We start from the raw sequence: 13562 nt of genomic DNA on the forward strand, positions 1-13562 counted from the left end.
CTAATATATTTGTTATAGATATATTCAGGCATTTCTTTCTCCCTGAGTCAGGTTTTTTGTTTTTGTTTGTTTTGTTTTGTTTTTGTTTGTTTGTTTGTTTTTAAGATTTATTTTTTTGAACGTGTTACAAAGTGGGAGGGAGAGACAGATTTCCATTTGCTGGTTCACTCCTCAAATGGCTGCAATGACCGGAGTTGGGCCAGTTTGAAGCCAAGAGCCAGGAACTTTTTCCGGATCGCCCATGTGGGTGCAGGGGACTAAGCACTCGGGCCATCTTCTGATGCTTTCCCACGTGCATTAGCAGGGAGCTGGATCTGAAGTGGAGCAGCTGAGACTCGAACTGGTGCCCCTATGGGATGGCTGCAGCATTACCTGCTACACCACAGCACTGGCCCCTTGAGTCAGTTTTGGTAGTTTGTTTATTTTGAAAGGCAGAGTGTCAGAGAGGGAGAGACGGAAAGAGAGATCTTCCTTCCACTAGCTCACTCCCCTACTGGCTTAAATAGCCAGGTCTGGGCTAGGCTGAATCCAGGAGCCAGAAACTCCATCCTGGTCTCCCACCTGAATGGCAGGGGCCCAACACCAGAGCTGTCCTCTATGGCTTGTTCAAGTGCCACAACATAAAGCCAGATAGAAGTTGAGCAGCTGGTCTAGAACCTCCCCTACAATATGGGATATGGCTTTCTGAGCAGTGGCTTTACTTGCTATGCCACACCTTTGACCTAGTAATTTGTATCTTTCTGTAAATTTTTGCATTTCTTCCAGGTCATCTAGATTTTCTTATAAACCTTTTTCATATCTATAAGGTTGTTAGTGATTTTCCCCTCTTTCATTCTTGATTTAGTAATTTCAGTGTTCTCTTTTTTTTCTTGGTCAGTTTAGTGAAGGTTTGTCATTTTTTTTTTTTAAGATTTTATTTATTCATTTGAAAGGCAGAGTTACAGAGAGAGAGGCAGAGACAGAAATCTTCTATCCACTGTTTCACTCCCCAAAAGGCTGAGGGACACAAGTACTTGGGCCATCCTCCACTGCTTTCCAGGTGCACTAGCAGAGAGCTGGATCAGAAGTGGAGCAGCTGAGACTTGAACTGGTACACATATAGGATGCCGGCACTACAGACAGAGGCTTTACCCAATAAATCACAGCACTAACCCCTTGATTTATTTTCTAAAATGTTAATTTTTATCTATTTGAAAGTCAGAATGACACACACATACCCACAGTCTGTCTGTCTCTTTCTCCCCCTTTCTCTCCCCCTTTCTCTCTCTCTCTCTCTCTCTCACACACACACACACACCCCTCACATCTATTGAATCAGTCCCTAAATGCCTTAAGCTAGGCCAAAACCAGGAGCCAGGAACTCCAAAAGGTCTTCAATGTGGGTGGCAGGAGCCCAAGCCCATTATCCATCATCCACTGCCTCCAAGGATGTTATCAGGAAGTTGGTTTGGAAGTGGAAGTTCGAGGATTCAAACCTGCTCTGGATATGGGATGAGTCTAAGTGGCAGGTTAACCCAGTTTGCTACAAAACCTTTCCCTGTTGATGCTTTTAATAAGCCATCCTATGGTTTTGTTGTTTTTTGTGTTAATTCTGTATCTCATTTGTTTATTGTTAAATCTTAGTATTTTCCTTATTTTTGTTTGCTTTGGATTTAATTTATTCTTTTAGTTTTCTTGAGATTGAAGTAAAGATTATGATCTGAGATTTTTTCTTTCTCTTCTTAATATAATCATTTTAGCTGCAAATTTCCTAGACACTGGTTTAGCTGCATTCAGTAAATTTTGATGTTATGATTTTATTTTTATTCATTTTAATGTATTTTCCAGTTTTCCATGTGATTTATTTTTTGACTCATTGATTATTTAAGGGTGTAGTTTGCAGGCTGGCGCTGTGGCACACTAGGTTAAGCCTCTGCCTATGGCACCACTATCTCATGGGCATCAGTTTTAGTCCTGGCTGCTCCTCTTCCTATCTAGCTCATTGCTGTGGCCTGGGAAGGCAGTAGAAGATGGCCCAAGTCCTTAGACCTCTGCACCAACATGCGAGACCCAGCCATTTGGGGAGTGAACCAGTGGATGGAAGACTTTTCCCTCCATCTCTCCCTCTCACTGTCTATAAACTCTACCTCTCAAATAAATAGATAAAATCTTCAATAATAAAAAAGTGTAATGTGTAATTTCCACAAATGTGTGAATTTTCCAATTTTTTTCTGTAATTTCTAATTTCATTCTGTTGTGGATGATCATACTTTGAACTCATGATTTCAACTCATTTAACTTGAGACTTATTTTGTTGTCTTCTGATGTGATCTGTCTTGGAGAGTGTTCCATGTGCATGTAAAAAGGATGTATTTTGCTATTGTCAGGTAAAGTTTTCAGGATAAGGGTTAGATCTAGTTCTGAAAGTCTTCTCTTATTTCTTATCTTTTCTCTGGTTTTACCCATTATTTAAATTAGAGTTTGTTGAATTGTCTTATTTCTCCCTTCCATTGTATCCACTTCGTGTATTTTTTTTTTTTTTTTGGCTCTGTTCAGAGCATTTTTATAATTGTCATGTTTTGATGGATTGGCACTTTTTATTCAGTACAAAATTTCCTTCTTTGTCTGTGGTAGCAATTTTTGTCTTTAAGTCTGTTATTTAATTAGTATAGCCTCTCCTGTTCTTTTTTGTTACTTTTTCTTTTTCAACTTCTTCTGTCTATGATTCTCAAAAGTACTGTCTTACTCCCTGAATACCCTCAACAGCCAAGGCTGGTCCATGCAGAAGCTAGGAGTCTGAAGCTCAATCCCAGTCTCTTATGTGGGTGGTAGGGACCCAAGTACTCAAGCCATCATCTGCTGCCTTCCAGGGTGCACATTTGGAGGAAGCTGAATCAGAAGCAGAGGTTCTGAGATCTGAACCAGGCACTCCAATATGAGGTGTGGGTGTCCTAAGTGGCATTTTTCTCCTGGGCCTAATGCCTACCCCTGCTGCTTATCTTTCTCTTTGGTACAAATCTGACAGGGGTCCCTGGTAACAATAAGTTCATTTTTCTACATCCTTATGTTGATCACTGCAGAGTGCATAGTGTAATTTGACCACATAGAGTCATTTCAGTTGACCTCCTCTTTGAACTGCTTCTCTGAACTACTTTCTTGATAATTCTTTTTTGCTCACTTTTTCCTAGGTTTGTTTAGGTGGTTATTGTGGGAAGTTAATGTTGATTCTTATCTTCTTACTCGGTGCTGTATTTTGATTCATACTCATGACTTTGATACCATCTCAATTTCGATGACTTAAAATGTCTAACATAGATATTTTTAGAATTTCTGACTTTTATATATGCAGGTGTCTACTAGACATCACAGCAATTAAATAATGGTTTGAATGTTGCCTAAAGGCCCATGTATTAAAGGCTTAGTCCCCAAAGTGGTATGTTAATGGTTAATAGATTACTGTTAATGGTTAATGAATTGAGCACAGAGACTTGACACAATTATGGTGCCTAGGAAGTAGTCCCAAGTGGGGGTCTTTAGATCTTTGGGATATGCCCTTAGAAGGTAGTTTCATGTTTGTTTGTTTGTTTGTTTGTTTTTTAAATATTTATTTATTCATTTGAGAGGCAGAGCAACAGAGAGAGGGGGACTGACAGCAAGGTATTAGGAGGAGGAGGGGGAGGAGGAAGAGGAGAGACAGATACCTTCCATCCACTGGTTCACTCCTCAGATGGCTGCAACAGCCAGGTCTGGGCCAGGCCAAAGCCAGGAGCCAGAAACTCCATCCTGGTTTTTCATATGGGTGTCAGGGAACTAAAGTACTTATGCCATCTTCTGCCTTCCTAGGTGTATTCGAAAGATGCTGGATTGGAAGTAATGCAACTAACTAGTATATGAACTGTCACTCCAATGTGGGATGCTGGTGTTCTAAGTGGTGGCTTAACCTGCTTGGTTCATGTGAGAGAGTTGGTTTTAAGACCGAGTTAGCTGGCCAGTGCTGCGGCTTGGTAGGCTAATCCTCTGCCTGTGGCGCTGGCACACCGGGTTTTAGTCCCGGTCGGGGCGCTTTATTCTGTCCCGGTTGCTCCTCTTCAGTCCAGCTCTGCTGTAGCCCAGGAGTGCAGTGGAGGGTGGACCAAGTGTTTGGGCCCTGCACCCGCATGGGAGACCAGGAGAAACACCTGGCTCCTGGCTTCTGATCAGTGCGGTGCGCCGGCCACAGCACGCTGGCTGCGGCAGCCATTGGGGGTGAACCAATGGCAAAAGGAAGACCTTTCTCTCTCTCTCTCTCTCTCTCACTGTCCACTCTGCCTGTCAAAAAAAAAAAAAAAAAAAAAAAGAAAGAAAAAAAAAAAAAAGAAGACCGAGTTAGCAGTTCTTTCTACTTCCCATCTTGCCATGGGATCCTTTCTCTGCAGGTTACCCCATAAGCCACTCTCATGAGACACCAAATCATTGGGACTGACTGCCTGATCTTGGACTGCTAAAATAAGCCTTTTTCCTTTCTTAGTTGCTCCTCAGGTATTCTAATTATAATGACAGAAAGGTGACTCATACAACATATGTTTCCATAAAGTCCATTTAGCACCTTAAACTCAGATGATTCCTGCTTTTAACAGCTGATAGTACCATTCAGGCAGTTGCTCAAACCTAAACCCAGAAATTCTAAATCTTACCATTCTCCCACAAGTTAGTTTATAGAAACCTGTCAGTTCACTGTTTTAGTATCTAACCCAGTGTTACTCAGTAGATATTTAATGCAAACCACATATATGTAATTTAAGCTTTTTTAGCAGCCACATTTATTTTTTTAAAGATTTATTTATTTATTTATTTGAAAGAGTTATACAGAGAGAGAAGGAGAGGCAAGAGAGAGAGAGGTCTTCCACCTACTGGTTCACTCCCCAGTTGGCCACAGTGGTCCGCGCTGTGCCGATCCAAAGGCAGGAGCCAGGAGCTTCCTACGCTGTGCTTTCCTGCATTGCAGCATTTATGCCTGTGTAATTGCCTTCTGGCTGATTGACCTCCTCTGAATGAATGAGAGAGCCAGGCCAATAATTTCTTGGAAGCCAAGCTCTGAATCCTAAGTTCAGACCCAAAGAAAAAAAATTTAAATTTATCTCATTCTTTTTTTTTAAACATTTATTTATTTATTTAAAAGTCAGAGTTACATGGAGAGAGGAGAGGCAGAGAGAGAGAGAGAGAGAGAGAGAGAGGTCTTCCATCGAGAGAGAGAAAGAGAGGTCTTCCATCCGATGGTTCACTCCCCAGATGGCCTCGGCCGGAGCTGTGCTGATCCGAAACCAGGAGCCAGGAGCTTCCTCCGGGTCTCCCACATTGGTGCAGGGGCCCCTCTAGGGCTTTCCCAGGCCACAGCAGAGAGCCAGATTGGAAGAGGAGCAACTGGGACTAGAACTGGGCACCCATATAGGATGCTGGCGCTTCAGGCCAGGGTGTTAACCCACTGAGCCACAGTGCTGGCCCCAAATTTATCTCATTTTTTTTTTTTTTTTAATTTGACAGGCAGAGTTAAACAGTGAGAGAGAGACAGAAAGGTCTTCCTTCCGTTGGTTCATCCCCCAAATGGCTGCTACCACCGTAGCGCCATGCTGCACCTATCTGAAGCCAGGAGCCTCCTCCTGGTCTCCCACATGGGTGCAGGAGCCCAAGCACCTGGGCCATCTTCCACTGCCTTCCAAGGCCACAGCAGAGAGCTGGACTGGAAGAGGAACAACTGGGACTAGAACCCAGCGCCCATATGGGATGCCAGCGCTGCAGGCAGAGGATTAACCAAGTGAGCCACGGTACCGACCCCTTATCTCATTTTTAAATGTATTCCTGGAGTTAAATATTAAAGTCTTATGAACAGATTAACAAAGAATCTACATTAGCATTGAAAAAATAAAACATGGATACATCAAGACATAATTATTCATTTTGGTTAAAGAAGAGCTAGAGGCATGCTAAATTAAGACATGAACCTTTGAAATAGTTGGAGGACTGGCAATAGGTGGCAGTGGGTTAAACTGCTACTTGTGACTGAAGCGTCCCATATAGGAGTGCTGATTCAAATCCTGACTACTCTACTTCTAGTCCAGCTTCCCGCTAATGTACCTTGGCAGCAAGTGAAAGGTAGACCAGGATGGAGTTCCTGGCTCTTGACTTTGGCCTGCCCTAGAACTGGCTGTTGTAGACTTAGGGAATGAACCACTGGATGGAAGATCCCTGTCTGTCATTTTGTCTTTCAAATAAATAATATATAGATGAATCTATCTTAAAAATAAAGTATTTGGAGTGGGAGATATAGGAACTGATATTTAAGACATTCCTGAGTAACATTAGTTTTCTTGTTATATTAAATCTAAAATCCAGGTATTTTTAGACCAATAATTAAAACATTTAAATGGTGTGTGAAATTCTTTAAATTTTTCTCGACCTATTTGAGAGATATTTGACTAACAGTTTTCAGTCTATCCTTTCTGTGTGTTGATGTGAGACTTTTGTTTTGGAATACTAAAGAGTAGGCAAGTTTCTATGTCAATACCTTTTCATTTTGAAATGTATCATTTTTCATATTTAGAATCACTTATATTTTAAGAGAAAATATTATTTTGTCAGTGTGTCAAGTAAAATTTTAAAATCCAAAGAGAGTAGAGTGAAATGACCAAATGTTTGTGAAATTTAAAGTTGTTGATGTAAATTTGGATCTTCCAGCCTTTTTTTTTTTAAAAATTATAGTTACTAAGGACAGAAGAAGAATTCTGGGCATATTAAGATAATTTAGAATATAAGTTTTGATCCTTAACGATTTTAGTTTTTAAACTGAACACCTATGTGAAAATGAGGGGGTTTTGAAGGCTTGAAGAAGATCCAATATCATGTATATTTTTTCCTCAGATTCTGATTTCTATCATATTTCCATGCTGTTTGAACTCACTTGATCAACTTTTTATTAGTACTGAAAGCATATTTAGTTTTTAGAAGGTGTTGATTTTCTCTGTTGAAAATTTACTAAAGCAAATATTAGTACTCAGATCTTTAAAAATGATAATCAGATTTCACATGCCAAGATTGTGGTAACTTTATTTTTGGAAGAGAAATAAATGTCAAAGAATATAAAGAATTCTTAAAGAATTTCAGTTTTCTATTAGAATCAGTTTGAAGCATCTTGTTCTTTGAATGTATTTCATTTTTGGAAATAACATCAAATAAATTGAACATTGAAGTTACTGGATATTGTATTAAGTTGATTTTTCCATAGGCAGTGAAACATCAAGCAATGGAATTATTATAGGTTGATTTTTCTATTTTTTTTTTAAGATTTATTTATTTTTGAAAGGCAGAGTTACAGAGAAAGATCTTCCATCCCCTGGTTCACTCCCTGAAATGGCTGCAGCAGCCAGAGCTGTGTCTATCCGAAGCCAGGAGCTTCCTCTAAGTTGCTTCCTTTAGGTCTCTTACGTGGGTGCAGGGTCCCAACCACTTGGGCTATCCTCTGCCACTTTCCCAGGCACATTAGCAGGGAGCTGGATCAGAAGTGGAGCAGCCAGGACTCAGCCAGCAACCATATGGAATGTTGCACTGCAAATAGTGGCTTTACCTGCTACACCACAGCACTGGCCCCTTGATTTTTTGTATATAAGAATTCTGATGTATTTATTTTATTTATTTTTTTTAAATTTTTTGACAGGCAGAGTGGACAGTGAGAGAGAGAGTCAGAGAGAAAGGTCTTCCTTTTGCCATTGGTTCACCCTCCAATGGCCGCCACAGCTGGCGCGCTGTGGCCGGCACACCGCGCTAATCCGATGGCAGGAGCCAGGTACTTTTCCTGGTCTCCCATGGGGTGCAGGGCCCAAGGACTTGGGCCATCCTTCACTGCACTCCCTGGCCACAGCAGAGAGCTGGCCTGGAAGAGGGGCAACCGGACAGAATCCAGCGCCCCGACCAGGACTAGAACCCGGTGTGCTGGCGCCGCAAGGTGAAGGATTAGCCTAGTGAGCCGCGGCACCGGCTCAAGAAGTCTGATGTAAAGTTTTGCGTTGACATTTTTTTTTTTAATTGATAGATTAACTTACTTATTTGAAAGTCAGAGTTACGCAGATAGAGAAGGAGAGGCAGAGAGAGAGAGGTCTTCCATCTACTGGTTCACTCCCCAGATGGCCGCAATGGCCTGAGCTGCACCAATTGGAAACCAGGAGCTTCTTCCGGGTCTCCCATGTGGATGCAGAGGCCCAAAGACTTGGGCCATCTTCTGCTGCTTCCCAGGCCATAGCAGAGAGCTGGATTAGAAGTGGAGCAGCCAGGTCTTGAACCGGAGCCCATATGGGATGACAGTACTGTAGGCAGCGGCTTAACCCCCTATGCCACAGCGTTGGCCCCCCAAAGTTTTTTTTTTTTTAATATGCTTTTAGGGCCCCCTAAAGTTGTTGTTTTGTTTGTTTGTTTGTTTTGTTCTGTTTTTAAATATGCGGGGCCCAGCGCTGTGCTGTAGCGGATAAGGCTGCTGCTGCTATGGGCGCTGATTTGTGTCCCGGCTGCTCCATTTTCGATCCAGCTCTTCTGCTATGGCCTGGGAGAACAGTAGAAAATGGCCCAAATCATTGGGCCCCTGCACCCACTGACCTGGAAGAAAATCCTGGTTCCTGGCTTCCAATCGATCGATGCAACTCCCGCCATTGCGGCCATATGGGGAGTGAACCAGCGGATGGAAGACTCTCTCTCTCTCTTTCTCTCTCTCTCTCTCACTCTCTCTCTAACTCTGCCTTTCAAATAACTAAATAATTTTTTTAAAAAAATATGCTTTTATAAAAGATGATGACTGTTTTTCTTTATGTAACTGATGTTTGAAGTCAAGGAATACTTTCAAGACCTGAAGACCTGGATGAATATTCTTTTGTTTGTAGTGACATGTCTATAAATACCATAATTGTATCACCCACAGCTGTAAATAATTTTTCCTTATGCAGGCATTGTATTTCACACAGGTACTGTAGATATTGTGCAGGAAGAGTATCAGTGGGTGCTTATCTCTTCTGAATTATACTTGTTGATTTGAGAATTTGGGAAAGGAAAGATTCTTAGGAGATGTGGAAAGTCTATGATTTAATTAGTCAGTGGTGTGTTATTAAAATAGTTGCTGAATAGCATATTGGTGCCAGGTAGCTTCTGACTTATTTTTGTGTTTGGTGAGGTACTTTTATATGAATTCTGGGTTAATTTGTTTTTGCAGCAGTAGCCAAACGAATTTATCTTAGGTCCTTGGACAGACTCACCTTCTGAAGAAATGTAGCCATTTGGCTTTTTAAAATACTTACAGTGTATCAGTACTTTCTAGGAATATTGAGGTGAATGTAGTATGATTCTGTCCCTCTGGGAAATCAGTTTTATGGGGGATATGACAAATAAAATGTTTAAAATAATTCGCTTTTAAAAATTAAAATGTTGTGATGTTTACGTGCAAATAATTGTCACCTCAGCCTAGTCACTCTTCTTCCTTACTGTGTTGCTGTGATTTTTGGTGCCAAATTTTGTGGTCACATCTTTGTTTATTTGATTTTTCTGTAGCATTCAACACAGTTGAATGACTTCAGTCCATCCTTGAGATCGTCTTGGTTTTCCTCCCACCTCACTAGCTCATCTTTCTCTGGCTAGCCTTTCAGTAATCCAGGCTCTAACTAGACCACCTTCTTTTTTTAATCTATAATCTCTCTCTTTGGGAATTTAATCCCTTCCTGGTAGTATTTATATGCTGATGGTTCCTAAATTCATTTTTTCGGCACCAACCAACTCTGAAATTTCTAGACTCATGTATTATTGGACATCTCTTCTTTTTTATTTTTTCTTAAGTTTTTATTTAATGAATGCATTTTTCATAGGTACAACTTTAGGAATATAATGGTTCTTTCCCCCATACCCACCCTCCACCCCAACTCCCATCCCACCTCCCTCTCCCTCTCCCTCTCCCAACCCCTTCTTCATTATGGTTCGTTTTTAGTTTGATTTTATATACAGAGGACCAACTCCATGTTAAGCACTGATTTTAATATTTTGTACCCCCCCAACACCATATAGAGTACAGTTTGAGAAAAACATTTGCAGTTAATTCTCATAGTACAACTCATTGAGTTCAGGGGTATGTGCACAGTGACTTCTGTTGTTCCTTTAACAATTAACACTCCTATTTATGACGTCAGTGATCACCTGAGGCTCTTGCAATGGGCTGCCAAGACTGTGGAAGCCTTTTGTGACCATAGACTCCATCAGTATCTGGACATGGCCAGAAACAAAGTGTATGTTCTCTCCTCCCTTCAGAGAAAAGCACATCCTTCTTTGATGGTCCCTTCTTCCACTGAGGTCTCACAGAGTTCCTTCGTGTAGGATAGTTTTTGCCAGAGTCTTGGCTTTCCATGCCTGAAATTCTGTCACAGGCCTTTCAGCCAGACTAGGAAGCCTTAAGGGTTGATTCTGAGATCAGAGTGTTATTTACAGCAAAGGACATCTCTTCTTGAATGTAGGAATATAATAGGCATCTGTTTCAAAACTAACATAGTCAAAGCTGTTTATGATTTGGTAATTTTGGCCCTTAGTACCCAATCTTTTCTTTTCTCCATTGCTTCCTATTTCCCTAATAGGTATCATTAGCCAGTGAGTTGTTCAAGCAAAAACATAGGAGTTGTGTTTGATCTGATTTTCCTTCATCATGTATCCAGTCAGCAGTATCCGTTTCTTGGACTATTTGCAGGAGCTTCCTTACTAGGTTTTTTTTTTTTTCCCTACTTGTTCATCTAACAGTGAGAGCTATCTTTAAGACACTAATCAGGCCATCTGCCTGTGAAAAACCCTCCAGTGGCTTCCCATAATGCCTTAAAATAACATCCAAACTTGCTACTTTGGCTGATTCCCACATGATCTGGCCCCTGCCTGCTTCCCCGACCTTGTTTCCTATCATTCATCTGCTGGTCCAGAACTTTACTTCATTGTAGTTCACACATCTTCTTTTTGTTCCTGGAAATACCAAGTTTGTCCCTACTTTAAGGCATATCCCTTTGCCTGAAATGTGTTCTCCCTCTTATTTTAATTCCTGTAGTTCTTTGTGCTAAGACTTTTTTGGTTGCTAAGGGCAAGGCAATGAGTAAATTCTAGGGGCAGACTATGAGGCATTTTTGTTAAGCCTCTGGACTGGTCAGTTCCTTGAAGGTCCAGTTTCAGATATCATATTCTCCAGAACTTCTTCTATTCTCCCAGATAGCTTCTTTTTGGATGCTGCAGTTTATATTCATTTATTCTCTTTCTTGATGGAGGAGCTTGTGTGCCTGTTGCAGGCTTGGTAGGATTGAGATGGAGGTTACTATAAGATGAGTAAAATGTGTGTGAGATGATGGTAAGTGCTAAGGAGAAGCAAAGTGCTGGGATGAAAAATGGGAATGTAATTTCCAATAGGATAGTCAGAGTTGTCTTAATGCAGTGACTGGCAAAGCAAAATTGTATGAGATTTACAGTTTTTTCTTGGAACTTAAAATTTGGTCCTTGTATAACTTCTTGAAACTTTGCTTTTGCATCTTTAAAACCATTTCCTATAGAACTTCAGGTGTAGTTGACCTTTATGAAAAGATAGATTTTGTGTTCTGTATTTGAGCAAGAGAGCTGCTGAACGTGGATTTAAATTCTCTGGATCTCAGAGCAAGCATTGAGCCTGGTGGTTAAGATGGCTGTATACCATAGTGGTGTTCCTGGATTGAATTCCTGGCTCTGTCTCCTCACTTCAGTTTCCTGGCAGTGCAGACCCTGGGAGGCAGTGGTGATGACTCAAGTGATTGGGTTCTTGACACCAATATGGACAACTTGGGTTGTATTCCTGGCCCTGCCCAACCCTGGTCCCAGCACCTGCCATCATGGGCTTTTGGGAAGTGAGCCAGCAAAAGAGAGATTTCCCTATTTCTCTATCAAATTAAAAAAAATTAATTTCTTGGGTTTTATATTACATAAAATTTTAATACTTTGAAATATATAGAAAAATATGCTCTCAATTTATTTGTAATTTACCTCTAATTTTTCGAGTTACATGTTAGTAACTTTCATGTTTTTCTCTTTTGCTATGTTCCAATGGATTTGTTTTACCTCTTTGGACTGAACGTGTCATTACGATTCTTGGAATTTTTCGTTTACTGTTCCTCGTGGATTTGTTCTGTTGGAATCTGGAACACTGAAATGATGGACATGTATTCACTACAAAGTAGCTGTGAGTATATTACATAATTTACAGTCTTTTTTTTTCTAAGTTAACTTAAATTTAACTTAAAATTATATGAAATATGAGCAAAGGAAACTTTAAAACTGATACATAATTTTAGCTTTACTGTAGCAGGCTTTCAAATATTTGACTTTAAAACAATATGGTCTGTCTCTTAATTGTTATTTTTAAAATTGGCTTTTCAATTTAATTGACTAAGCTTTTCAACAATTGGCTTAAAATTTCAGAAGGCAGAAGTCATGCATGAACAATTTAGCTATATGTGTACTATGTGAAGAGTATAGATTTCTTTTGTTAAGTCTGAACTTATTCAAGTGATGGCTTGGTCTCATGAGTTTTTCTAAAATGAGGATTTAAATGTGGCAGAAGTTTTAAGAGGAATATGTACTTAGCACTATTTTGCCATTATATTTTAAGGAATAAGACCTACCATCTCCAAGGTAAAATTAACCAGTAAGAGTATTCACTCAGATGATCTGAACTGTGGACAGGGGTTTTTTTTTTTTTTTTTTCTTTAAAACAATGAGTAAGTTAAAAATCACACTTATTTACTACATCAGTTTGATGGTTAAATGTCTTGGCTGGCGCCATGGCTCACTAGGCTAATCCTCTGCCTGCGGCGCCGGCACCCCGCTTTCTAGTCCCAGTTGGGGCACCGGATTCTGTCCTGGTTGCTCCTCTTCCAGTCCAGCTCTCTGCTGTGGCCCTGGAAGGCAGTGGAGGATGGCCCAAGTACCTGGGCCCTGTACCCACATGGGAGACCAGGAGGAAGCACCTGGCTCCTGGCTTCAGATTGGCACAGCACGCCGGCCATAGTGGCCATTTGGGAGTGAACCAACAGAAGGAAGACCTTTCTCTCTCTCTCTCTCTCACTGTCTAACTGCCTGTCCAAAAAAAAAAAAAAAAAAAAAGAAGAAAGTTAAATGTCTTTGAATTACTCATAAAGCTATTGCTGAAGTCATCTAAAAAAGCAAATAGAAAATGGAATTATAATTTACCTGAATAAATTTATTTTCCTGAAGATGGAAGCAGCAGGATCATGCGAAATTGAATAATTTCACATAATTGGATCTGACATCAACTTGAAAGATACTGTTTGCTGATTGACATTGATCATGAGAGACTTCAAAATTGCTTTTTTTTTTTTTTAAAGGATTTATTTATTTCAAAGGCAGAGTTACAGAGAGGTAGAGTGAAAGAGAAAGAGAGGGGTCTTCTATCCACTGGTTCACTCCCCAGAGGGCCACAGTGGCCTTAGCTGCACCGTTCAGAAGCCAGGAGCCTCCTCTGCATCTCCCACACAGGTGTAGGGACCCATGAACTTGGACCATCTTCT

The 13562-nt window shown here is 40.6% G+C and overlaps 1 protein-coding gene across 1 annotated transcript in view; it reads left to right on the forward strand.

The window, feature by feature from the left end:
• The window catches only part of LOC149121783 (uncharacterized), a 31097-nt gene extending 25317 nt beyond the window's left edge, over nt 1-5780 (forward strand). Inside the window, exon 2 of the mRNA XM_089316107.1 lies at nt 5500-5780. The gene's annotated coding sequence lies outside the window, so the exon portion shown is untranslated. The remainder of the gene's footprint in view (nt 1-5499) is intronic.
• Nucleotides 5781-13562: the final 7782 nt, after the last annotated feature.

Source organism: Oryctolagus cuniculus, chromosome 16, assembly GCF_051225735.1.
Source record: "Oryctolagus cuniculus isolate XC-2025 breed Fujian yellow rabbit chromosome 16, ASM5122573v1, whole genome shotgun sequence".
In the NCBI taxonomy this organism is placed as follows: Eukaryota; Metazoa; Chordata; class Mammalia; order Lagomorpha; family Leporidae; genus Oryctolagus; species Oryctolagus cuniculus.